This window comes from Mustela lutreola, chromosome 6 (assembly GCF_030435805.1).
Source record: "Mustela lutreola isolate mMusLut2 chromosome 6, mMusLut2.pri, whole genome shotgun sequence".
Classification (NCBI taxonomy): domain Eukaryota; kingdom Metazoa; phylum Chordata; class Mammalia; order Carnivora; family Mustelidae; genus Mustela; species Mustela lutreola.
In genome coordinates, this window is record NC_081295.1 from 23,359,821 (window position 1) to 23,386,767 (window position 26,947).

General features: G+C 38.0%; 1 protein-coding gene and 1 pseudogene across 2 annotated transcripts in view; both read right to left on the reverse strand.

The window, feature by feature from the left end:
* The window catches only part of FOXO3 (forkhead box O3), a 122,991-nt gene that overhangs the window by 63,899 nt on the left and 32,145 nt on the right, over positions 1-26,947 (reverse strand). The gene's annotated exons all lie outside the window — the stretch shown is intronic.
* Positions 479-23,116, reverse strand: LOC131833537 (large ribosomal subunit protein eL8-like; annotated as a pseudogene).

The window sequence follows — 26,947 nt, forward strand, 5'->3', positions numbered from 1 at the left end:
TATTATTCAACCATAAATAGGAATGAAGTACTGATACATGCTACAACACTGATAAACCTTAAAACCATAACTAAGCTAAGTGAAAAGAAAGAGTTACAAAAGACCACACATCATATGAGTCTATTCATATGAAATGTGCTAAGTAATCAAATCTATAGAGACAGAAAGTAAGTTAGTGTCTATGTGAGCTGGAGAGAACTGAGGGCAGCTAATGGGTAAAGAGTTTCTTTAGGGGTGATGAAAATGTTCTAAAATTAGACTGTGATGATGACTGCACAATTCTGTTAATATACTAAAGCACTGATTTATATAGTTTAAATAGATAAATTATATACCAATGTGAATTATGTCTCAATAAAGCTGTTAAAAAGTTATTCTAAATGTATCCCAGGTAGAAAAAGGAAGCAGAGAAAAGACAGATAAACAAATCCAGTGGTACTTTCAGTGAAGAAAAATGTAGTATCTGAAATAAAAAATATACTGGATAGGAATAAAAGCAGATTAGACATTGCAGAAGATCAGTAAACTTTAAGACACAACAATAAAACTATGCAAAATGAAGCACAGAGAGGAAGAGACTGAAAAACAAATTAAGAGTATCAGTGACCTGTAGGACAACACTAAGTTGTCTCACATAAGTGTAAGTAAGGTCAAGAAGAACAGAGAAGAAGAGGACAGGAAAAATAATTGAAAAGTTATGGCTAAACTTAAAACATTTTTGCTAAAAACTGTAATCTCACAGATCTAAGAAAACTAAACCCCAAACAGAATATAAAGAAAACCGCACAAAGGCACATCATATCAAAACTAGTGATAAAGAAAAATAAATAAAAGCAGAGAAAAAAGACATATTAATAGGAATAAAGATAAAGAATACAAAAATATTAATTTAAAGGGATATAAGTACCCCTGTTTATAGCAGCATTCTCTACAACAGTATTATCTACATATTATGGAAACATTCCAGGTGTCCATAGATTGATGGATGGACAGGGAAGACATGGGGTGTGTGTGTGGGGGTGTGTGTGGGGGGGGTGTGTGTGTGTACTTCACACACACTGGAGTATTACTCAGCCATATATATATATAAATATATATATTTACACATATATATGTGTGTGTATGTATATATTTAAATATATATACATATATATATTTACACACATATGTATGTATGTATATATGTATGTATATGTGTATATATATGTATGTATATATATACACACATAAATGTGTAAATATATATGTATATATGTATACATATGTGTGTAAATATATATTTATATATACATACACATCCACTGTGGATTGGCATAGTTTTATTGTTGTGTCTTAAAGTTTACTGATCTTCTGCAATGTCTAATTTTTTTTTTTTTTGAAAGAGAATTTTTATTACTTTTATGTACAGAATATTCAACAGCATACACTTAGCCCAATTTAGTGGCCAGTTCTTTAGCCTTTGCCTTTTCCAGTTTGGCAATGTGAGCTACCAACTTTGGACCCAAGATGTTGCCTCTCCAGGAATGGCAGGTCTCATCATATCCATCATTGTAATTGGTCCCAGTACATTCCTCCAGCTTAGCCAGTGTTCCTTTGTCTTCTGAGTTAACGTGTGTGAAAGCAACAGTGGTGCAGGTCTTCCTGTGAAGGATACCTCTCAGCCTGGTCTTTCCCCCGATAATACAGTAGGGAACCTTCATCTTGTGACACAGAACAGGCAGGAAGACACCCAGCTCAATGGGATCCACATCATGTGCAATCACTACCAGCTGAGCCTTTTTGTTTTCCACCAAGGTGGTGACAGAAAAAGCTCCAGCTCAGAGGATAGGCAGCATCTTAGTGGGTACATCCTCTTTCCCAGCAGGTTTCTTACTAGCTAGGGCCAACAATCTCTGCTTCTCTTGCTGTGTTTGCAGTCCAGCTTAAGCATTTGAGGAGTTTTTTGGCAGTCCAAAGCCTAGGTGAACTGGAGAATTAGGGGAGGCACTTTTAGATGCTTACAGAGAATAGTCCTTTGCCACTGCAGCCAGAGGCAGAACAGCCATTTGACAAAGCTGGCAAGGTCTCCTTTGGGCTGGATATCTTGTATGATGCCAGAATTCTTGGGCCTTTTCTCAAACAGGGACTGATCACCTTCTTAGTCTCCTGCTTCTTGATGACAACAGGGGCCAGGGCCACCTTCTTCCCCTTGGTCTTCTTTCCTTCAGGCATCTTGGGTGGCTTGAACCGGTCGCAGGCTCGGTGAGCTCGGAGCACGGCTGGAGGTCAGGCAGACGGGAGTATATATATGTATATATACACATACACACACATATATAAAATATATATTTTTTATATATACATAAAGAGAATGAAATCTTGCCATTTGCAACCACACTTACGGAGCTAGAGAGTATTATGCTAAGTGAAGTCACTCGGTCAGATAAATACCATGTGATTTCATGCATATGTGGAATTTTAGAGGCAAAACAAATGAGCAGAGCGAGGAAAAGAACAAAAGAGAGAGGCAAACCAAGAAACAGACTCTTAACTATAGAGAACAAACTGATAGTTTTTACAAACTGAAGTGGGTGGTGGGGGGTGGGGGGTGGGTCAAATAGGTGATGGGGACTAAGGAGTGCCCTAGTGATGAGCACAGGGTGATGTATGGAGGTGCTGAATCACTATACTGTACACCTGAAACTAATACTGTCCATTAATCGGACATTTGGATTGTATGTTACGTAACTGGAATTTAAATAGAAACTTAAAAAAAAAAAATGAAGATTTTAAAGACTTTCAGAAAAACAGAAGCTGAGAGAATTCACTGCCAGCAGAGCTGCACTGTAAGAAATGTTAAAAGAAAGTTTATCAAGGGTGCCTGGGTGGCTCAGTCAATTAAACATCTGCCTTCCGCCCAGGTCATGATCCCCAGGAAGCCTGCTTCTCCTTCCCCCTCTCCTCTGTGCTTATGCGCTGTCTCTCTCTCTAATAAATAAGTAAAAAACTTTTATTAGAAAAAAAAAGTTCAGGGCACCGGGGTGGCTCAGTTGGTTAAGCGACTGCCTTTGGCTTGGGTCATGATCCCAGAGTCCTGGGACTGAGTCTCACATTAAGCTCCCAGCTTGGCAGGGAGTATGCTTCTTCCTCTGACCTTCTTCCCGCTCATGCGCTCACGCTCTCTCTCTCTCTCATAAATAAAATCCTAAAAAAAAAAAAAAAAAAGGTTTAGGGGCGCCCAGGTGGCTTAGTGGGTTAAGCCTCCGCCTTTGGCCCAGGTCATGATCTCAGGATCCTGGATCAAGCCCTGCACTGAGCTCTCTGCTCAGAAGGGAGTCCGCTTCCCCCTCTCTCTCTGCCTGCCTTTCTGCCTGCTTGTGATCTCTGTCAAATAAATAAATAAAATCTTTAAAAAAAAATCATTAACCAGAAAGAAAATGATACCAGACAGACATCTGAATTTAAACAAAAGAATGAAGAGCCAGAAATTATCAATATATGAATAAATATTAAAAAAAATTTTTTCCTTATTTTTAATCTTTTTAAAAGATAATGACTATTTAAGGAAACCTACTAATATATTATCTATAATGTGTTTACACTATGGTAGAAGTAAAACAGAACTAAGAATAGTAGGGGAGAAATGACAGCATATTGTTTCAAAGACTTACACTCTATGTAAAGTCTTATTTGCAGATTAACTATAATTGGTTAAAGATGTAAAAACACTAGAGCAACTGTTATAAAATAACAAAGGGGTGTGGCTAATAAGCTAAAAGCAGAGGTAAATAGGATTCACTAAAACAATAACAACTTATTTTAAAAAGCAGGAAAAGAGGAGAAAGAACACAAGAAACATAAGATAAATAGAAAACGAATGGTAAGACAGTAGATTCAAACCTAAACAATTCATATTTACATTTTATGAAAGTCTTTATAAAAAGCCTCCTATAAAAGGCAGAAAGTATCAGATTGAATCAAACAACAGAAACAACAGTAAAAACAAACCCACCTATATGCTGTCTACATATATACAAAGACAAGTTAAGTCTAAAGATACAAACAGGTTATAAGTATAAGGAAGATAAAAGAGTTACTATACAAATACTAATAAAAGAAAGCTAGAGTAGCTTACTAATCAAAAGTAGCAGCAACAGCAGTACATATTAGTTTTATTATATAGATTTTAACAAAGAATATTGCCAGGATAAAGAGGGACATTCCATAGTAAAAAAGGAACCAATGTATCAAGAGGATATAGAACAACCTTAAATGTTTATCTGCCAATAACAGAATTTCAAAATACATGAAGCAAAAACAGAACTGAAAAGTAGAAAAATCCACAATTCATTGCACAGTACTAAAACAAGTACTCACCAAATAAAGTTGACCACCTGATGTAACTGGCATTTATAGAACATGTCACCCGAAACAGCATATAAATATTCTTTTCAAATACACATAAAACACTCACCAAGCTGGACCATATTCTAGGCCATAAAATAAGTCTTGATAAATTTTAAAAACATGGAAATCATACAAAATAGATTCTTTGACCACAAAAGGATTAATTTAGAAAACAGTAAGAGAGGGCACCTCGCTGGCTCAGTCTGCAGAGCATGCGACTCGATCTTGGGGATCATGAATTCAAGCCCCTCGCTGGGTGTAGAGCTTACTTTAAATAATTATCATAGACAGATATCTGGAAAATCCTCAAAATACTTGGAAATTAAGTAATTCATTTCTAAATAGACTGTAGGTCAAAGAAGAAATTCACAAGGTAAATTGGCAAGTATTTTGAACTGAATGTAAAAACAAACATTGTTGTCTCCCTCCCAACCCCAACTTGTTTCATTTTTTCTCACAAAACAAACTGAGGACTGCTGGGGAGAGGAGTGGAAGGGATAGGGTGTCTGGGTTATGGACATTGGGGAGGGTATGTGCTATGGTGAGTACTATGAAATGTGTAAGCCTGATGATTCATAAACCTATACCCCTGGGGCAAGTAATATATTATACGTTAATAAAAAACAATGTAAAAATTTTTTAAAAAAACATTGTTGGATACAGTTAAAAAAGTTGTTTGCAGAAAATTTATCTTTTAATATCTGCATTATGAAAGAAGAAAGGTCTCACAAATTAATGATCTCAGCTTCTACCCTAAGCTACCAGGAAAAAAAGCCAATTAAGTCCACAACAAGCAGAAAGATTAAAGAGCAGAAATTAATAGAACTGAAAACATAAAAATTATAATAGAGAAAAATCAACGATACCAAAATGTTGATTCTTTGAAAAGATCAATAATATCATATGGCTCTAGCCAGACTAACAAGGGAAAAGAGAGAAGGCAAGTTATCAATATTGAGAATGAAAACAAAATCAATACAGGTCATACATGTATTAAAAGGGAAATAAGGAATAATAGAAACACCTTTATGTTAAAAAAAATTTAGATAACTTAGACAAAATGGACAAATTTCTAGAAAGACACAATATTCAAAATCATTTAAGAAAAAATTTAAAAGCTGTTAACAACACTTCATCTATTAAACAGACTGAATTAGTAATTAAAACTTCACAAAGAAAACTCCAGGCTCTTAAGGATTAACTATTGAGTTTCACCAATCATTTAAGAAAAGAGGTAATTCAAATTCTACCAGAAAGCAGAAGAGAGAACAATTTCCATCTCATTTTGAGACTAGTATTATCCTGACACCAAAACCAAACAAAAATATTGTAAGAAATTTATAGATCAATATCCCTCATGAAGATAAATCCCAAAAATCATTAACAAAATTTTAGCAACTCAAATCTAGCAATGCAAAAGGTAACAACATATCATGACCAACTGGACATACTTCAGCAATGCAAGGTTGGTTTAACACTGAAAATCAATATGTTTCTTCATATTAAAAGACAAAACCAAACCACATGATCTTGATAAATGTGGAAAAACCATGTGATAAAATTCAATAACTGTTCATGATTTTTAAAAAAGAAAAAAAATACTCAACAAACTAGGAATAAAAGAAACTTCTTCAATCTGGTAAAGGGCACATATGAAAAACTCAAACCTAACATCCTACATCTACTACAGTAAAGACTGAATGTTTTCCCTGAAGACTGGGAACACAGCAAGGATCTCTCCTCTCACTACTTCTTTTCAATGATGTGTTGAACATCTTGGCCAGTGAAATAAGGTGAGAAAATAAGGTATATAATATATGTAATATTAAATATATAATAAAATTATAATATTCTATATAAGAAATGGAATTATGTGTGTGTATATGTGTATGTACACATGTATTTAAGAAAGGAAGAGGAAAAACTTCATTCACAGATATTATGATCAAAGTAGAAAATTCTAAGGTATCTACCAAAAAAGGTAGTAGAGGTATTAGAGCCGGGGTGGCTGCAGGTTAAGCATCTGCCTTAAGCTCAGGTCATGATCCCAGAGTCCTAGGACTGAGCCCTGCATCAGGCCCTGCTTGGAGGAAGCCTGCTTCTCCCTCTCCCACTCTCCCACTCCTCTCTGTCAAATAAATAAATAAAATCTTAAGAAAAAAAAAAAGTATTAGAATTGATGAGTTTAGCAAAGATGCAAGAGGTACAAAAACCAGATATACAAAATATATACAAAAAGATACACATCAAATGAACAACTGGAACCCATAATTTAAAAATACCATTTACAAAAGGGATGAATTTTTACAAAAGATGTGCAAGAACTGTGCTCTGAAACATATACAACACTGCTAGAAAAACTAAAGGAGAATGAATCTAGATTAGTCCAAATGATCTTAAAAAAGAATTATGTTGAAGACTTGTATTCTCTGATTTTAAGATTTATTATAGATTCAGAATAACAACAGCACAGTACTGGTATAAGAAAAGATATGCAGATCAATAGAACACAGAGTCCAGAAATATACTAAGGTATCAAGATAGTTCAATGGATAAATGAATATACTAAAATTAATCCCAAATGGATCATACTTAGATTAAGAGCTATGCAGCTTGTTATAGAAAAAACTGGGAAAAAATAAATGTTGTAAACTTGAATTAGACAAAAATTTCTTAGGATAGAAAACGCATAAACTGGACTTGAACAAAATTAAAAACTTGTTCTTCAAAAGATGCTATTAATAAACAATCTACAGATGGAAAAAAAATTCACAGAATTTATTTCTGAAAAAAGATTTGTATCAAAAATATATAAAGAACTCTTATAACTGAACAGTATGAACACAAATATTCCTATTTTTCAAAAAGGCAAATTTCAACACTTGACCAAAGATAGACAAATCAGAAATAAACACAAAAAAAAGATGCTTAATATTATTAATTAAATAAATGCAAATTACAAGATTATCTACTTACATAGTATATGCTACAGAAGTTAAAAGTAAAATGACTGACATGTTGGAGAGGATGGGGAACAACTAGAACTCTCCTACACTCAGATTGGTGGTTTGGCAGTTTCTTATGGAATTAACATACACCGTACATATGACCCCGCAATCATATTCCTAGGGATTTATCCCAAAGAAATGAAAAAATATATATCAAAAAGACTTGAAAGTGAATATTCCTAGCAACTCTATTCATAATAGCTAAAAAAAAAAAACTAAGAACAACCCAAAAGTCCATCTACTGGTAAATGGATAAAATACTGTCCTGTATTTATATATAACAGGATATTAACAACACGGAATACTTCATAGCAATTAAAAAGAACAAACTACTGATAAAAGATAGGAAATGAATCTTACATGCACTATGCTAAGAGACAGGAACTAACATGAAAAGCTACATACAGGGCGCCTGGGTGGCTCAGTGGGTTAAGCCGCTGCCTTCGGCTCAGGTCATGAGCTCAGGGTCCTGGGATCGAGTCCCGCATCGGGCTCTCTGCTCAGCAGGGAGTCTGCTTCCTCCTCTCTCTCTCTGCCTGCCTCTCTGCCTACTTGTAATCTCTCTCTGTCAAATAAATAAATAAAATCTTTAAAAAAAAAAAAAAAGCTACATACAGTATGATTCCATTCATATAAAATTCTAGAAAAAGCCAAAGCAACCCAGATATTGCCATGGACCCGCAGCACAGGAAGGGGAATGACTGCAAAGGCGTACAAGGGCACTATTTGTGGTGATGAAAATGTCTGAAATGTTTTACACAGTTATGGTGTTACACAACTATGTACCTTTATCAAAACTCAAATTCTGCACATAAAACAGCAAATTTTATTGTATTCAATTATACCATTCAACAAATGTAACTACTTTTCTCCCACAGGTGAATTTCAAAATACATCACCATAGTTTTCTGGTTTGTTGTTTTTTTTTTTTTTAAGAGACAATTTTATTTCATTGTAAAATTACCCAAATGCTTCAAACAGCAGGACTGTAAGAAAAAGTCTTCATCCTCCCTGGGTCACAAATCAGAGGTGAGGGTGGGAGGGAGGATCAAGAACAAAAATTGTAAGAAAAATGTAAAAAGCATAATTAGTACAAGAAAAATGTGGGGGCTGTCCTCTGCACTGCTTAAAATGTACTTATAGGCTCCGGATTTTGCCAATCCCTACTCATATCTACTCACTCATATCTACTTACAAAGTGACAGAGTGGAAATGTGTTGTCTTGCTCACAAAAACCAAACAGACACAGACACACCTCAGTCCCTTATACTTTATTCCTCTCTGATTCAAAGCACAAAGGTGAAGAGGTTCGGCTTACTGGGCTGAGAGGTCCAGTCTCACTCATTTGTACACTGAATCCTCTGCTCAATGCTATTTCATTTCTTGGGGACAAATTTCCCTAGACCTGGCTTACTGTGAGGTCCTGGTCAGGAGTCCACAGTTAGAATCTTAGCAATTTACGGAACTCTTAGAGGCAGTTCTTTTATTTTAGAATTATAAAAAACAGTAACTATAATATTACAGAATATTAAAATAAAGTTAAAAAACAAGTGCTCTCCAGTGAAGAAACAGTTAAATAAATTTTAAAAACATCCAATCTTCATCCATTTAAAATAATAAATTTTTTTATAAAGCCTATACATGGATAAAAACAAAACACAGAAAACAAAGAACAGATAATCTTTTTTTTTTAAGATTTTTTTACTTATTTATTTGACAGAGAGAGACACAGCAAGAGAGGGAACACAAGCAGGGGGAGTGGGAGAGGGAGAAGCAGGCTTCCTGTTGAGCAGGGAGCCCAATGAGGGGCTCGATCCCAGGACCCTGGGATCATGACCTGAGCTGAGGGCAGATGCTTAACCACTGAGCCACCCAGGTGTCCCGTCTTAATAAACCTAAATAAATAGCTCATGTGCAAATGACCAGAACTACAAGGAACTCATATAAATTAAGAAGAATTATAATAGGTCTTCTCCAACTTTTTTGTTTTCAAAACTGTGTGTGTGTATATATATTTTAATCCAATATGCACATCTCCTGAATTGAATGAAAGGACCCTTGCCTAGGCAACAAGCAGCCCTGTGATCAAGTTAAATCTTCTAGGCACATTACCAGCATGTACGTATATGTGCTGTCCAGTTCTAAGCTACAAAAGAAGGACCAGGGATGATGTGTACCACTAAAGCAATGTGATATTAAGAAATGGTAAGAACACCAGGGCTTTCCAGTTGAAGAGATCATTTTGTTGTCCCAAATGGCTGACCCAAAAACATTCACCCTTAAACATGATCCATCCAAGGGCACCTGGGTGGCTCAGTCAGTTAGGCATCTGACTCTTGATTTCAGCTCAGGGCGTGATGCCAGGGTCATGAAATCGAGCCCCATGTTAGGCTCTGTGCTCAGCACAGAGTCTGCTTGTGCCTCTCCCTCTGTTCCTTCCCCCGACTCACACATGTGCGAGCTCTCAAATACATAAATATATAAAACCTTTTTTTTTAAGGTGATCTATAGCATTATATAGAGAAGAGAGTGAGAAACAAATTCACTTGCCTGTTACTTAGCTTTCTGTCCTCTCCCCCCTTCTTTTTTTTTTTTTTTAAAGATTTTTATTTATTTATTTATTTGACAGAGAGAGATCACAAGTAGGCAGAGAGGCAGGCAGAGAGAGAGAGAGGAGGAAGCAGGCTCCCCGCTGAGCAGATAGCCCGATGTGGGACTCGATCCCAGGACCCTGAGATCATGACCTGAGCCGAAGGCAGTGGCTTAACCCACTGAGCCACCCAGGCGCCCCAGCCTCTCCCCCCTTCTTAATAATACCATCTTCAATAGCAATACTGTATTGTTACCACCATCTTAAAAGGAGTAGACAGGACAGATCGTATTTTGGCTAATTTCAAAACTAAAGAGATCAAGACCCAGAGTTTATGACTCTGCCCAAGGTCACTCAGCTACTAAGTAGCTAAACCTGGACTAGAACCCAGGCCCATGGGCACCGGGGTATGTAACTCCCAGTGCCTCTCTTTGAATGCTAGACACTACCCCAAATCAGCACAACCACTCCTACCCACTGCCTTCTTCCAGGAGTAATGCTGAAGCTCCATCTTGTCTCTAGGCACTCACTGAAACAAAAGCTCTTGGGAGAGACGTGACAATTCACCATTCATTTTTGGGGAAAGGCTAAAAATAGTAAGGCTTAGAGATAATCCATTTACTCAGCTTACCAGTTATAAACCACTTCTTTACTGAATGTGAATTACAGTAGGCTGATCTTAAGACATTTAAGAACTAACCTCCAATAACCTCTTCTGCATCATGGCCTCTGGTAACTGTCCATTTGGATTAAGGCAAAAATCTTGAGGTCCGGCTAACAAACCTTGCAGCTGGTGGAAGCATCCCAGCCACCGCAGTGTTAACAAAAGGACACAGTTGAGCATTTACTGCCTAAGCAGCTCTCTTCCGAGAGTGAAACAAATCTGTCCAGGAAATTTAGGGCCAGTTTTCTGACTATGGCAGGGTAGGGGGTAAAGGAAAAAAATAAAAGATTTTTTTTTTTCTCTCTCTGTGGTAACAGCCTATTTCTCTTCGAACTTTGAAGAACTATTAGAAATGCTAACTGCGATAAAAGTACCAAGGCCAAAAAGAAGATCTTTTAAATTGTTTTTCACTTATGAACACACTGGAATTGTTTTCAAATAAACCTAAAGACAGCTAAAAGGGATCTTAAATGGTACGCTCTGATCTGAACCCACTGAGCTGGCTAGCAGGTAGGATATTTGGTTTCCTGATTTCTGTCAGAGTATTTTTCTTTCTGGATTTTGTTTTTGACAAAGAAATTACAGCACCATCAGAATAGGACTAGAATTTGTTTTTTGTTGTTGTTGTGTTGTGGGGTTTTGTTTTGTTTTGTTTTAAACCCAACAAGTTCTGAAAAGTTCTCTGATCATCCTTTTACTTTGTTTGGACTATGTCTCTAATCTACTCTGTGGTCTCTATACCTCTGGGAGAAAAAAAGACAATTACCAGTTAGAATAAGCCTCTTTGGCAGGAGTGCTTGTAATACCAGAAGATATATCTGTGATAGTCAATTCTCAACCATCTTTAAGTAGGATTGTCAATTCAGTCACCCATCAGTTTTTCAAGGGGTTGAACCAGAGATTTCACCCAACTCAAGCATTCTAAAAATGATTCTCAGTATTAAACACTTAGATTTAGAGCAGAGAAACTCGAGTCATCTTAGACCAAATGGGAGTATACATATGAGGTTCTACATTACTCCTAATGAATCCAATGAGGGAACTGGACTAAAACGTCTACCTACATATCTTTCAACTCTGGCATTCTATAATCCCAAGGTCCTTGGAAAACAGCAAATAGGCCAGGAATGAAGGTCAGACTTGCTCTCAATGCTCAGAAGGCTGCTGTGAACTAAGAAACTGATAATGATCAAGATTAGTTCTCTCAGGGTAACCCACTGCTACGGAACACACATTTCAGTGCCTGGCACATAGCAGGCATCAATAAACATTTATTGAACAAATGAATAAATTTCTTCCTTAGCATTTGTGGTAAGGCATCCAAGGAATTTAATCTGTGAACCCCCACAAGGATTCTTAGGTCTTACTAAGTGTCAGGATTTTCAGAAAAATAAGAATATGAGGACTTCCTTAGGCTTTACAGACTGAGCAGAATTTATTTATAATCATCTATGCATCTGAATAAAGCAAGATCAATGGTGTTAAAAACAAACACATGCCATTTTCAAGACATGTAACCTTATCAAAATCAGAAAACACAATACTAGTGAAGCAAGTTTCTGAAGAGAGTGTAAGAAACATTATTCTTCTGTAGTATTTCAATTTGTGATTAAAAAAAAAAAAAAAACCAAAAACCTTTCATCTCCGAAGTATGCCCTTTGGCATATGCAAGACAAAACACACAAATTAATAATTTAAAAGTCTAGTTATAAATTCTGTGAGTCTAAAAACCAATGACAATACCTTTTTCCTAAATACTCTAATATCCCAGAGATCTCTTTGTTTTTTAAATATAGCAAAACAAAAAACATGGACACCTGCTGGTCAAACTTGCATTGACTCCTTCAACATACTCCTGTTGACCTATCTTTATGAGACTTTAAAAAAAAGATTTACTTATTTATTTGAAAGAGGGTGGGGCAAATGAAGAGAGAGAATCCTGAAGCAGGCTCCCCACTGAGTGCAGAGCCCAACTCGGGGCTTGATCTCAGAGCCGTGAGATCACGACCCGAGCCGAGATTAAGAGTCAGATGCTTAAGCAACTGTGCCACCAAGCTGCCCCTCTTTGTAGAACTCTTATCCCTACCCCCTCTTGTCATGCAGGCAACAAAAATGAAAACTGCACACAATGGTGGCCAAAGAGACAATTTTTATAAAAGTTACACAGAGGCGCCTGGGTAGCTCAGCAGGAGTCTTGTTGTCCCTGTCCCTCTGCCCTTTCCCTACTAGTGCTCTCTCAGATAAATAAATAAATAAACAAGTAGGCAAGTAAAATCTTTGGGAGAAAAAAAAAAAGTTATGGGGGACCTGGGAGGCTCAGTCGGGCAGGTGTCTGCCTTCGGCTCAGGTCATGATCCCAGAGTCCTGGGATCAAGCCCCACATTGGGCTCCCTGCTCGCACACGGAGAGCCTGCTTCTCCCTCCCCCTCTGTCCTGCTTGTGTGCTCTCTCTCGCTCACTCTCTCTCTCAAATAAAATAAAATCTTTAAAAAAAAAAAGTTATGCAAATTAGCACACACTAAAGGTGGTCAGAATATAAATTTTAATCATTTAAAATGTGAACACTTATCACTAAACCCTTGGTGAAGTAGGACAGGCTGCAATAGAAAAAGTTTGCCAGCTCCCTGGCTTTCTGAACCTGCCTATTCACAAGGCTGCTTCCTGGGAAGAAGAAAGTTTTTAATGGAGTTTCCTTAATCACAGCATGGCAGAACCATGCAGGCACATCAAATTCTAGAAGATTTTTTTTTCCCTTTCTCTTTTTGATTTTTGTTCTACCAGGAGCATTGCCACCGTGTGTCAAGAACCCAAAGAGTTTAGGGTGAGGGGGAGGAATGTCACAATTGCAGAGGCCTGATTACTATGCAGAAAACACCGCCCTACCAGACAGACGTGCCAATGAACCGCCCTTGGGAAGAGGAGCCAGGGTACAGTCTGTGGTGGTGAACAAAAGGGGTGATGTACTGTGGAATTAGTTTCAAAAAGAATTCCTCATCTCCAGAGTTTCTGGATTTCTGGGCAAGAGCAGCAATTAGTCATTAACTGAGAACATTATTGACAACCAAGGAAGATGCTCTGATCAGCCTCCTATCAAACTACACAGAACTCCAGTCTTCAAACCCACGATACAAAATTAATTATTTTCTGACCCTGTCCCACCTCTTTCAAATGCATAATTGTTCTGTTGCAGACCAAATTTTTTTGTGGCACAATCCATCTTATTTTACTTATAATTCTTACATTTTTAAAAAATCTGAAACTTCTCCCTCTAATTGAATTTTCTCCTAAGTTGCTGTCTTACTTCAATCTCGTGCTACACTTCCATGTTCACCACCCTGCCCTTACCCATCCCAACCTGGTCCTTCATTTTATCTGACCAGGTTATCAAAATAGAAACCATCCCCATTTTCCCTGTGCTAAAAAAACAAAAACAAAAGCAAATCTTCTCTTTCCAAGGTAATTCCAATAATTCCCAAACCATCTGTGAAATTTAGATAATTTAATCTAAAATCCTATCCTGTCCCCCACCCCCACCAAGAAGGGCAAGCTTCTTATTGGTCTAACTGTTTCCTCTTCTGAGAAATGAGTAACTTTGAGGGTATGTATGGATTAGAATTATCTAATACATTCTGTGTACACAAAAAAATCAGTAGTAAACAGAAGGACCCCCATAATGGAAAATATGACTATGAACTTCACTTATCTCAATTTTAAAAAAGCTTACTTTGGCCTAAGGAATATCTTAGGCTTAAAAAGGAAAATTAGTAAAGCCAAGAGGCCATGCCCACATGGAACTCTGTGAAGAAAATCTGCAGAACAGAAGCATGTGGCTTTAAATATATATCCTTTTCTCTCTTCTTATTGGGCTGTCATGATCTGCAGGCAAGCAAGGCACAAGAAAATGGAAGAAGTTACTACCCTTCACGACATTCAGATATGGCCATGAGGGTACCTCCATAAGGATAAACTCCAGTTACTAAACAAACTCCAGTTCTCCAGTTACTAAAAGAAAAGACCAAATCAAATACACTTATAAGTAAAAAAGACAAAAACAAAATACACAACCCTCAAAACTTAAGGGGGCCTGAAACATCCAGGCTAACTAACTGTTTTCTTTGGCTGAATTCATAGGCTGTTCAGTTCCAGCACAGATCCTACAACTGTAACATTTATTTGTGGTTTAAACACGATAATGAACAATGAATGTGAACTGAATATTCCTTGTTCACAAATAGGTCAATGTCAAACACAGTATTATATACTAATAAATCATATGAAGCCTCCACACTTCAATACAGTTTTAAAATAGGACTATTCACTCACGTTAGGCAAAAGCAGGTCTCTGTTGAGAGTTATCCAAATCCAGAAAGAACACAAAATATGCTGGGAAGTTCTTCCACACAGTCACACAAAGGTTATAATGATCCACAAAAACTTAAGCTTTGCTGAAGACAGCAAAGAAACCCAATGCTTTCTTCCCCATTTATCCACCAAAAAAACATAATGCTGTCTTTCAGTTCTCTTTTATTACTTACCATGTCCACTATAATTCTAGATTTTCATGAACAAATCTTTCCTGAAGTATCTATATAATAAACCTTGTTTGTTTAAAATACGTTTTTCCCTTCAGCACCTTCTGGCCTCCTCAATAAACTAATTCTGCATGCTGCAGACCGGTCTCCTGACAGTCACTCAGATCAGAGTTGAACACCACCATTTTTGTCAAAGAATTCTGAGTGACTGATTCTGTTTGTATCTAATCATTCTCAACATCATGTCTTTTGTTGTTGTTTAAGTCACCATTCTTGGTCAAATTCATAGTCAATGATTCTTCTAGGAGTTCTCAGACCTGCAGATATTTCCATGATCATTATAAAAATATTTCTTAAAAAAAAACCTGTCTAAATATACCACATAGAGAATTTTTATTTCAAAAATAAAACTAAACTCTGAGCTTCAACAGAGTTGACAGATTCCAGGACCCTTCCACAGCCCTGAAGGAAAATTATGATAGTTTCGGGAAAAGCTATACAGGCTAAGCTCAAAGAAAATGCTCTATCCAAACTTCTCCCAATGATCTCTCCCCCACTAAGCAGAATTCCCTTCCTGCACGCTCTTTAAACTAAAAGTAACATTTTAGAAATATGCAACACCTGGATATAAGAATGCCCAGCTTGATGTTCAATAATACACTCTCCTTCCTAGGCCAAAATGTGTGTAAATGTTTTAGATAATGTTAAGATCAGTCACTGGTGCCGTAAGAATCATATTAATTGGGAAAAATGAAAAGAGAAGATTTTCTTTATAATACCTGCGAGAGTGAATAGTTTTCATGGATGACGCTTTACTTAATCTGCATTTCATTATATTCGTCATTCGTCTCCAGCTAAAAACTTGCAGAAGGTATTTAAATGGCTGAATGAATAAGAATTCTTACAACTTTAAAAAGAGAAACACCAGATTCTGCCAGCCTCCTTAATTCATCTCTTTATAAGAATGGGGTCTTTGTCACAGGATGCTAACCGAGCACCAAACAAGTCGGTGAGCACAATCTCTTCTGAAGTCATCTAATCTTCTAGAAGAGTGATTTGCCATTCTAACAATAAAACAACTGAAATCAGCCTGACTCATCTTAAATATGGTAGCCACATATAAAGAAAACTATTACAGATCTCAAAACACAAAGAAGAAAAAAATGTCTTACATTGAATGGAATGTCAATTTGCTATATCCTACCAGAAAGTAATTTTCAAACCAAAGATTTCACTTATCTCAGAAGACAAATACATTTTTCAGGTTTTGGTAAATATTCTTCACCCTGTATTATTCCTTCAAAATCACTGCCTAGTCACACTGGGTAAAAAAAAACAAAACAAAACACTAAAACACTTTGGCGTAAGAAGGGAGAAGAAAAGCATCTACCATTCTGCCTACTATTAACAGTTCCATTAGAGGACTATACTTAACTCTCATCTCTCAGAGCTACAAATGGGCTACTATACTGAACAAGACACACACTCTCTCACCTATACTGCTTATATATATATATTTTTTAAAGATTTTATTTATTTATTTGACAGAGAGAGATCACAGCAGGCAGAGAGGCAGGCAGAGAGAGGGGAAGGGAAGGAAGCAGGCCCCTGCTGAGCAGAGAGCCCAATGCGGGACTCGATCCCAGGACCCTGAGATCATGACCTGAGCCGAAGGCAGCGGCTTAACCCACTGAGCCACCCAGGCGCCCTATACTGCTTATATTAATCAGGTTTTTTTTTTTTTTTTTTAAAGTGATTCACATCTCAAAGCTTTGTCTGTCTTTTTTTAAGGCTGTAAGTGTTAGCAGCACACCCTTAACTAATTCTCCTGGATGAACAGGAGGTACAAAAGAGACAACACACAGGAACAGGAAGATTCAGAATGATTTCTTCTAATTCTCTGTACCCAATATTTTTTTTTGAAGACTTTATTTTTTTTAAGTAATCTCAACACCCAATGTGGGGCTCGAACTTAAAACCCTGAGAGCAAGAGCTGCATGTTCCATAGACTGGGCCAGCCAAGCGCCCCTCTGTACCCATCTTCTACCAAATCCTCTGACGCTCTAAAAAAACTACTTCAGCAGAGTCCGAAGCTTCATATAAAAACAGGATCTTAGTGGAATTTCTACTAGTCTGAAAGATTTTCTTAGGCTAAGTAGGAATGGAAAGCTAACAGTCAAGCTGTAAGTACATGTGGCTAGAGGCGGGTATGGTAGAGATTTGCAGAGTTTATAAAGTAATAGTGCTCTGTATTGGCAAGGATATGAGAAATGGGTAAATGGGCACTTTCATACATCGCTGGTAGGATTCTTACAGGTTTTTGTGAGAAAAAAAAAGAGAGAGAGAGAGAGAGACTAGAGAATAAAAAGCAAAGCTTTGAAAAATCTGCATCCTCTGAGGCATCAATTTCACTTCTAGAAATAAAAGTAGATGTGCATTAAAGCTTACCTATAAGATTCTCATCAGTGTATTTAGAACAGCAGAAAAACTGGAGGGATGGGGTGCCTGGGTGGTTTAGTCAGATGAGCTTCATACTCTTGATTTTGGCTCAGGTTATGACCTCACTCGTGGTGAGATCAAGCCCACTTTGGGTTCTGCTCTCAGTGGAGTCTGCCCCTCCCCACTTGTATTCATGTGCACTAAAATAAATAAATAAATCTTTAAAAAAGAAAGAAAAAGAAGAAAAACTGAAGGGAAAAGAACTTTAATCAATCTAGAAATAACCAGCTAAATGACATATTTATTTTATACAATGAAAAATAATGTCATACACATGAAATATTATGCCATCATTAAAATGAAGTCATTGGGCATTTATCCCAGAGAAAAACTTATGCTCACACAAAAACATGTATACAAATGTCAGAGAAGTTTTATTCAAAAAAGCCAAAAGCTGGAAAAACCCAAATATCCAATCAACTGATAAATGGATAAATAAAGTGTAATATATCCATACAGTAGAGTATTAGGCAGCAATAATCAGAACGTATTGATACGTGTAGGAACTTGGAGAAATCTCCAGAGAATTAGGCTAAACGGAAAAAGCCAATCCCAAAGGTCACACACTATATGACCGCACTTATATATAACATTCTTGATACGACATTATAAAAATGGAGAACATTTTTGTGGTTGCCAGGAGCCAGGATGGACGTGAGGGAAAGGAGGTGGGTTTGGATATAAAAGGGCAACAGAAAGAATTCTTGGAAATGTTTTATACCTCGACTGTATCAATGACAGTAAACTGAGAGTACCACAGTTTCACAAGATACTATCACTGAGGGAAACTGGGTAATGGTCCATGGGACCTATTTTTTCTTACAACTATATGTAAATTTACAATTATCTCAGAATAAGATATTTAAATTTTAAAAATGAAATCATTAACAATTATCTAATGACATGAAAAAAGTATCTATAATCCCTCCTCCTTTATGAGAATTAGCCAAGATTATCAAACTACCAAGTTCTGAGGCTTAAGGGAGAAACCAGGTGTTAAAGCCATAGGTAAATACATAATCCCAGTCAACTAATCAACCAAGATATAAGCACAAAGAAATGTTAACAATAAACTGTAGAATTATAGGTGATTTTTATTTTCTTCATTTTTTCAATCTGTAGTTTTCAAAAGTTTTCAACCAACACAGGTACTTTTATAATAAAAGGAAATAAACTTTTATAGGCTTATATTTATGGAACACCAACTTGTGTTAAGCTAGTCTTCCCAGGTACCACAACTAGGTTTTGTCAGTACTTGGTGAATGGCTTAAAGGGGGGGAAAATGTAACTATGTGTGGTGATGGATATTAGCTAAACTCATTACAGTAATTATTTTGCAATCTAAAAATATACCAAGTCATTATGTTGTACCCCTAAAACTAATACAACATTATACGTCAACTATTTCTCAATAAAAAATGAAGGAAATGAACAACTTACCCCTCAGAAGTCTTGAAAGACAGGAATACCTAGGGACAAGTTGTGCTGTCCCGCAAATCAATCTTGACCAAACAGAAGGCTGACACATACTCAGATGGGTCTTGAAAGAACGAGCCACTCAGTATTTTCCCACTGGAATATGGCTCCATTCTATTATATGGAATAGCTAATGATACCTGTATTCTATCCTGAGAGGAAAAGTGAAATGGGACAATCCACATCAACAGTCAGGAGTAAATGGGATGAACAGAGGCTGGAAGTTGTGTGAAGAAACAGGATAGCCCTTCACAGAAACAACTGCACATCTGATGTCTCTGATACTTATTTTAAAGCATTTCTAAGTTTGTGAGTCAGATTTTCATGGACTAAGTACTTTTTTTAAGGGGGAGTGAGAGAAGAGTTTTAGAAAAGCAAATCCACGGACCTGTAAAACTTTCAAACCTGGGAGAGCCTTTTGTGGCTGATGATGAGGGAAAAGACCAGAAGCAGAGGAAGACACATATTGGGTGAAAGATCATTAAGAGAAGCCTATAATCTTAAACTATTTATGGCGCCTGACGATTAAACTGACTACTGGACACAATTCAAATAAGAGATAACTGTTCAGGGGCGCCTGGGCGGCTCAGTGGTTGGGCGTCTGCCTTCAGCTTGGACCATGATCCCCTGGGATTGAGCCCCGCGAAGGGCTCTCTGCTCCACACGGAGTCTGTTTCTCCCTCCCCACCCCCACTCCCCGCTTGTGTTCCCTCTCTTGCTGTGTCTCTCTCTGTCAAACGAATAAATAAAACCTTTAAAAGAGAGAGATAACTGTTCAAAGCATAAATCTGCAAACTATGGTTCTGAAATGCCTACACACACACAACTCTAGGCATAGCTGAGAGCACAAAGAAGTACAGAAATTAATATATTTTTGGTCCTAGAATAAGCAAGCAACAAAGTTAGTATACCCAGGAGGATTATATATTTCTCTTTTATATAAAACTGCCCTGTCTTAAAAGAAAACTCCAGTAAGAAAGGTTATGTTTTTCAAGAACATTCCTAAATCTGTTTCAGTTCAGAAGGGCCATTTACTTATTACCTGGAATAATAACGGGGGGAAGGAAAATGGAAGACAGGGAATAAAAACAATGTAGTTCTCCTGATCTAGGAATGAGCAGATGGCACTCATCCAAGTTTGAGGTGCAAATCAAGGAACTTGGTTTGCGCCTCAAGGTTCTTCTATAGTAACTGTTAGTAATCCTTTTATTAATTACATCTAAGAAAAGGGAGAGAGAAAGAACATGCACAGATGGGAATTTGAGAAATTCCTTCCTGGTTATCAGGACAAGCTAAGAGTGAAGGAGATGGAGGGTGAAGAGAGAAGGGCCCCTGCCCTAGGTCTGACGTCTCCAACCACCACTGGGTTGCAGTAACAGGAAAAAAGAGTCTCTCCAACCATCCACATCTTGCTACAGAATTCTGGTTGGCATTCCTCGAAGCCATTTATCTGCCAAACCAATTCCATGAATGGGAGCCTTCCCAGAACATGTTTAGAATTCTTTCCCTAAATTTCTGTTTCCATGATGGTGAATTCCCAGTAAGTCAATCACCACAGAATGTCTAACACTTCTCCCTCCCCGCCCCCACCACCAAATCTGGACAGCCCCAGAACCTTTCAGAATTATGCTTCTGACTCATGTTGTACTTAACACTCAAGAGAAAGCTCTTGATTTTCTCCCATCTCCCAGCAGGCTCCAGCACAGACAGCTGGTACAGAGCAATGGGTCGGTGCGTGCCCGTGACTCTTTTGTGAGTATCCTGCTTGCGGTTGCTTCAGCTCAGTTTATCACTCAGCAACTGCTTGGTAATCCCCTGTCATCCCCAGCCCACGAATGTCCGTATCAGCAGAGCTGGGTCGCAACAAGTCAGCAGAATTCGGCCAATCCATTCCTCCTCTGGAACTGAGGTGACTCAAGTGAAGATGAAGCAACTACTGAAGGTGCCAAGGTGGCTCAGTGGGTTAAGCGGCTGCCTTCAGCTCAGGTCATGATCCCAGGGTCCTCAGATCGAGTCCCACATCGGGCTCCCTGCTCAGCAGGGAGCTTGCTGCTCCCTCTCCCTCTGCCTGCTGCTCCCCCTGCTTGTCCTCTCTTGCTCTCACCAAGTGAATAAGTAAAATCTAAAAAAAAAAACAAAAAAAAAAACAAACAAAAACCCCACTATTGAAGAACACAATTCTGGGGCAAAAAAACCACTTCAGACTGAGAGAGGCACAGGGGTATTTCTCCTCCCTAAATTGGGGGAGACAAAAGAAGGGGAGGGTCAGGAGCAAGAAGGCAAGGATTAAAGTAGAAAAAACTACAAAATGGTACATTATGAAGCGCCTGTGAACTGCATCCTTAAAGGAAAATATATGCCCCACCAAATAATCAGGAACCTCAAAACTCCATGAGAAGAATTACGCTTTTTTAAGTTTTCTTCTTGCTTTATTAGAAGGTTCGAAAATTCCAACTTAGAATTTATGGGTTTAGGAGAGGTTATTTAACAAATATGGCTGACTATCAGTAGTTTTAGCAAAGGAAGAAGAATCACTAATTTTAAAAAACCAAAGCATAAATTCTAATTTTAGGACCTCGTTAGTACTCTAGTGGGTGGCATGTGATGGACTCTGTGATACATCCCAACAGTCAGGCAGACCTAAGTGCTTATTAAAAATTAGAGGAAACACGAGGTTTGTTCCTGAAATAGCTCTCTGGCTACCGCACATGCTGCGGCTGGACTCAGCCACATAAAGGTCTACAGTATGAGGCACCAAAGCCTATTAAGACTGCATAATATCTGTGTAAAAAAAATTCCTTGAACATATTAAAACACGGAGTACCTAACCAAGAGAATGCCGGGCTCGGGACCGATAACAATGCATACTGATATCAAAGTACCCCCTTTGCCCTGCACTGCTAGCTTACATTTAACCTAAGGAGTCCCTAATTTCACATCGTCATTATCCAGAATGGGTATGAATACCACAGGGCAGCTCAGAGATGTTCTGATCCAATTAAAGACAGCACGACCATTTTGTTTAATAAGAAAGCAATTTTTCTTAAATAAGCATCCTCACAGGTAAAAAGAAAAATACCTTCCACATTCAGAATCATAACCAATTTTTTTAGTGCTTAAGCCCATTAACTATTCTCAACCTGGTGGGCTTCTGGATTTAATGGGGACAGAGAAGTTGAAAGAACAAATCTCTAGGGTGACATTGTTTCTAATGGCTCAACAAAGTCTCAGGTCTCTCCTCTCACGTAGCCGCAGTAAGAACTTATACAACCTCTGAGATGTGTGTCTCTCAACACAGCCTGACAGCATCACCCACATTCCAGCATTTCCCCCTTCGGGACAAATGAAGGCACAATTGCATGGCCTAGTTATGGTCTCACTTAGCCACTGCCACCCCCAGAGTGAAATTTTCTCTCTGGTCCTTTGGGATTCTCTCTGCTTCTTGTGGTTCAGGCTACCGTCCACACCTCAGAATCAAAAAGTTAGAAAGACTAATTTAACTAGTCCAAGCCTTTCACTTCCCAAAGTGTGTTCTGCTGATAACTGTTCCCTGGGGGTGGGGGTGGGGGGAAGAGGAGAATCCTTTGGACCTAAAGCTGTTCGGGATACACAGAGTTAAACTATGTAAAACAGTTTTGTGTGTGTGTGTTGTTTTGTTTTGTTTTTTTACAGCAGGACTTCTCAGAACTTCAACCTGCAGACATGTGTCCCAAAGCCCCTGAAGGGCAATAGCATATTAAGTTATTTTCTGAACTCACTGAACCCCAGATCTCTCTTTTACTAAAACGTGGAAATAGTCTAAGGGTTCTAGGTTCTTCCAAACTTCCTATAATTCTGCCTATGAACAGGTAGGTGTACACTGACCTCCACCTTCCCCTAAACGTCCCTTCTTAGTGCTCCTATCTTTTCGATTCCATTTCCTGACTAAACTTTCCCACCCCTTCTCAAGCATTTTCCTTCCCTGCTTACAAAATATATCCTCCATCAACCCAAAACTTTTCAAGTAATCTGAACATTTCCCCTATCTCTGAGTCTACATTACTACTTTTATTTGAACAATTTTTTTTTCATTAGGGAATTAACCAGGAGTCCACGGATGGGATTTAGAGGGTACTAAGCCCCTGAAATCATATGCAAATCAAATGCAAAATGTCTTACATAACCACATTTTTCTGGAGAAAGGCAGTACAATTTTTTCAAAGGGGTCAATTATTTCTCAAAATCACATATGGCAAATATGGTTTTATAAAAATATTTTTAATGCTAAAGGCATAATGGAATGGAGGAGAAATGTAAAAAAAATCATGCATTTGATCTTTATGGTAAAGTAATACATACTGACATTATAAGTTTGGGGAGCACTCTTCAAAGTAAGGGAATATTTTAGTGAGAAAAAAATTAAAATAATTTTAAATAAAAAGGACTTTTTACATAAAAAGGAAACAGAGTTTAGGCAGGGTGTGACAGGATGACAGGGAACAGGTTTGCCACCATTATAATATTTATTACACTAGAATATAAGAACATTCTGTATTTGGCTTAATAATGCAAAATCCATTTTTGGCAAAAATACAAAGCTCATCACTAACCAGGTAAAACAGTGACTTGGCATGTTAACACCAGAAGGTACCTTATAACATGTGGTCTTACAGAGGTCACTATGATTTCATGGGCATGAGAAAAGCTCCCTTAGACAGCAATTACTCTGAACAGAAAAGTGGGTTTTACCATAAAGTCTTGAGAATTTAAGAGACATAAGAAGGCAAATTCTATGAAGTTTCTGCTTCATTACTTCTCTTCTCTAAAGTAAATAACCAGCCTTTGGGACTAATATTAACGAACTAGCCTTTCCTCTAAAGAGAACATCAAATAATAAAAGGGCAAAAGGGTTCCCTGCCCCCAATAGCTTGTGTTGAGTTTTTTATTTTTTTTTTATTTTTATTTTTATTTTTTTTAAACATTTTTTTTTAAGATTTTATTTATTTATTTGACAGACAGAGATCCCAAGTAGGCAGAGAGGCAGGCAGAGACAGAGAAGAAAGCAGGCTCCCTGCTGAGCAGAGGGCCCGATGCGGGGGCTCGATCCCAGGACCCTGGGGTCACAACCTGAGCCGAAGGCAGAGGCTTTAACCCACTGAGCCACCCAGGCGCCCCGTGTGTTGAGTTTTTTAATAACAAAAACTTAAACTGTAATTCACACAAACAATGACTATACTTGGGAAACAAATTCAATATAATAAGAACCAACGTTTGTCTACATCACTAGTTAAATTCAGATTAAGTTGAAGAGTTGGAAGAGGTGAGTTATAATGAAAAGTATTTTCAGGGTGCCTGGTTGGCTCAGTCAGTAGAGCGTGTGACTCTTGATCTCAGGGTTATAAATTTGAGCCCCATGTTGCAGAGATTACTTAAAAATAAAATCTTAAGGGGCACCTTAAGGTGGCTCAGTGGTTAAGCCTCTGCCTTGGGCTCAGGTCATGATCTCAGGGTCTGGGACTGAGCCTGTATCGGGTTCTCTGCTCAGTGGGGAGCCTGCTTCTCTGCCTACCTGTGATCCCTCTCTGTCAAATAAATAAATAAAATCTTAAAAAATAAATAAATAAAATCTTTACAAAAAAAAAAAAAAAAAAGGCATTTTCACCCTACCTCCTTCTCCAGAAGTATTTCCAGAATTCCTGAAAACTCTATTTGCATTCCACATCACTACCTAGAAACACTATATGTTCACACCTCTCATAAACTCAACAAAAATAAGCAGGAAGCTTTTGGCCTCAACAACTCATAGCTTGACAAGGGTTTGCAAAACCCAGCTGTCTGGGGGAGGGGTAAGTGGAAAGGGTGGAAGACATGCCCCTCCCCCGACCCCATCTCTCCTTGAGTACAACATTAAAATACCAGGAGGATAAACTGAACTCCTGGTTCTTGCTAGTGCTGTTAGGGAAACCACTGTGAAAAATACCTTGGATCACAAATGTCTCCACCAAAAATCACATACTTTCCGTGACACACATGTTCTGAAGTGGCTTCCATAAGCACACAAAGAGAAAGCCACCCACAAAACTGTTCAGGTGAAGCCCAATCTTACTTCACTGCATAAGGCTGGTAGGAGTCAGGTTGGAAAGAGCTGGACCTCTGCCAGATTCAACAACGCCAGATTGGGGGAAGAGAGGCCAGGCTGAACTCCTACAATAGCTTAGTCACTGTGACATACCAGACCCAGAGGCCCAATGGACTCAAGTGGGCAAAGGACCAGGGGCCACCACCAAGGAGGCAGAGTTCATATCTGCCATCTATATTCTTGGAGTTTAGAAAGTAGTAATACAAAAACAATATGGCCCAAGCCAAAAGAAGGGGGCCAGAGAGGGAGGCAAGAGCAAAGCAGGAAATGGGACTAAGTGAGGCAGGAGGGAAGAAAGTACTGGATGTCTCTTATCTCGGAAAATTCTGGGGAACATGGATAGTGCTGTCATGGTCCAAGAGACCATTTCACACCTTTATTCTTTTAATAAAAAACCAAATCTCCAGTACTTGACAGCTTTGTTTTCTTACTTTGGGCATCTAAACCTTAGGAGTATGAAATATGCTTTTGATACCCAACAACTCTACTGAGAAGGAAAATGAGAAAAAGGACTCTCCTTTTCTCTTCTCTAAAGCTCTGTAAACTTCAGCTGTTTTCATTTTGTAAAAAAACAAAACAAAACAAGAAAACCCATAGCTTAAATCAATCTAAATATCTCAAGTTCTACTCTCCCCCTCATTTGAAATTAATTTGCCAACAACTGTCTGGGGACAGAGACAACAAGGAAGAGGGAAGAATATCAGCATATAGCTTTGTGCTCTCTCTCCTCTGATTCAGCAGTTAAAAAAAAAAAAAAAAAGTCAAAGTTAAAAAACCACAACACAAATACAAAACCAAAAGATGTCCAAAAGAAACATACAGCAAAGGAAAAAAATATTTACTTTTCCTTCCCCCTGCCCCCCAATTATTTAGCTTTCCTTAGGCATAGTTAACCTTCTGGCACAACCCTTACTCAGTCTTTCAAGCTCATCTATTTAAAAACAGTAAGATCTAAAATATCCGCACACCCTATTTCACAATCAACATCTTCTGATAAACTAGGAAATAAAAGAACATCTTGTTACTATAATGTGTAATCCTCCCTTCTAAGAAAAAACACTTGTACCAAATCCAACCAACGTCCATTAAGAACAAGCTAGCTCTTTCTTAGAGGCTAACTTTGACTGTACATGGAGGATATGAATTTTGAAAACAAGCACTCAACAATTTTCCTCATACTTACATGTTCAAATAACCCACTAAATTACACATTCCTAAGCATGCATCCACTTCTCGGAGGATACACTAGAGAAATGCCCTCTCTAGTTTCCAGTGCTGTTGAGATTGAGATTAAAGACTAGAGAACAGTGAAAGCGCGGGGACCTGCCCCCCTCCTCCCCACTGAAACATTACCACACAGACCATTTTAGTGCCCGCTCAACGAATGACTCCTCAGACTCTGAAACCACAACAAATGTGCAACCTGGGGCCTCGGCTGTGGCAGACAAACGCCAGAAGCAAAACTCATGACGATCTCAGCACTCACACAGCTTTCACAGGTGTGAGGAACCACAGCGCAATGACCTGAGAAACACACACCCTCCTACCACACACATACACACATGCTTCCACCACACTTCCATTCCAAAAGGCCACCAATGCTTACAGAACCTCCTACTTGAAAAATAATTTCAGGTGAATTTAAAATTCATTCTTGTTTGCTTCTAAGAAGGA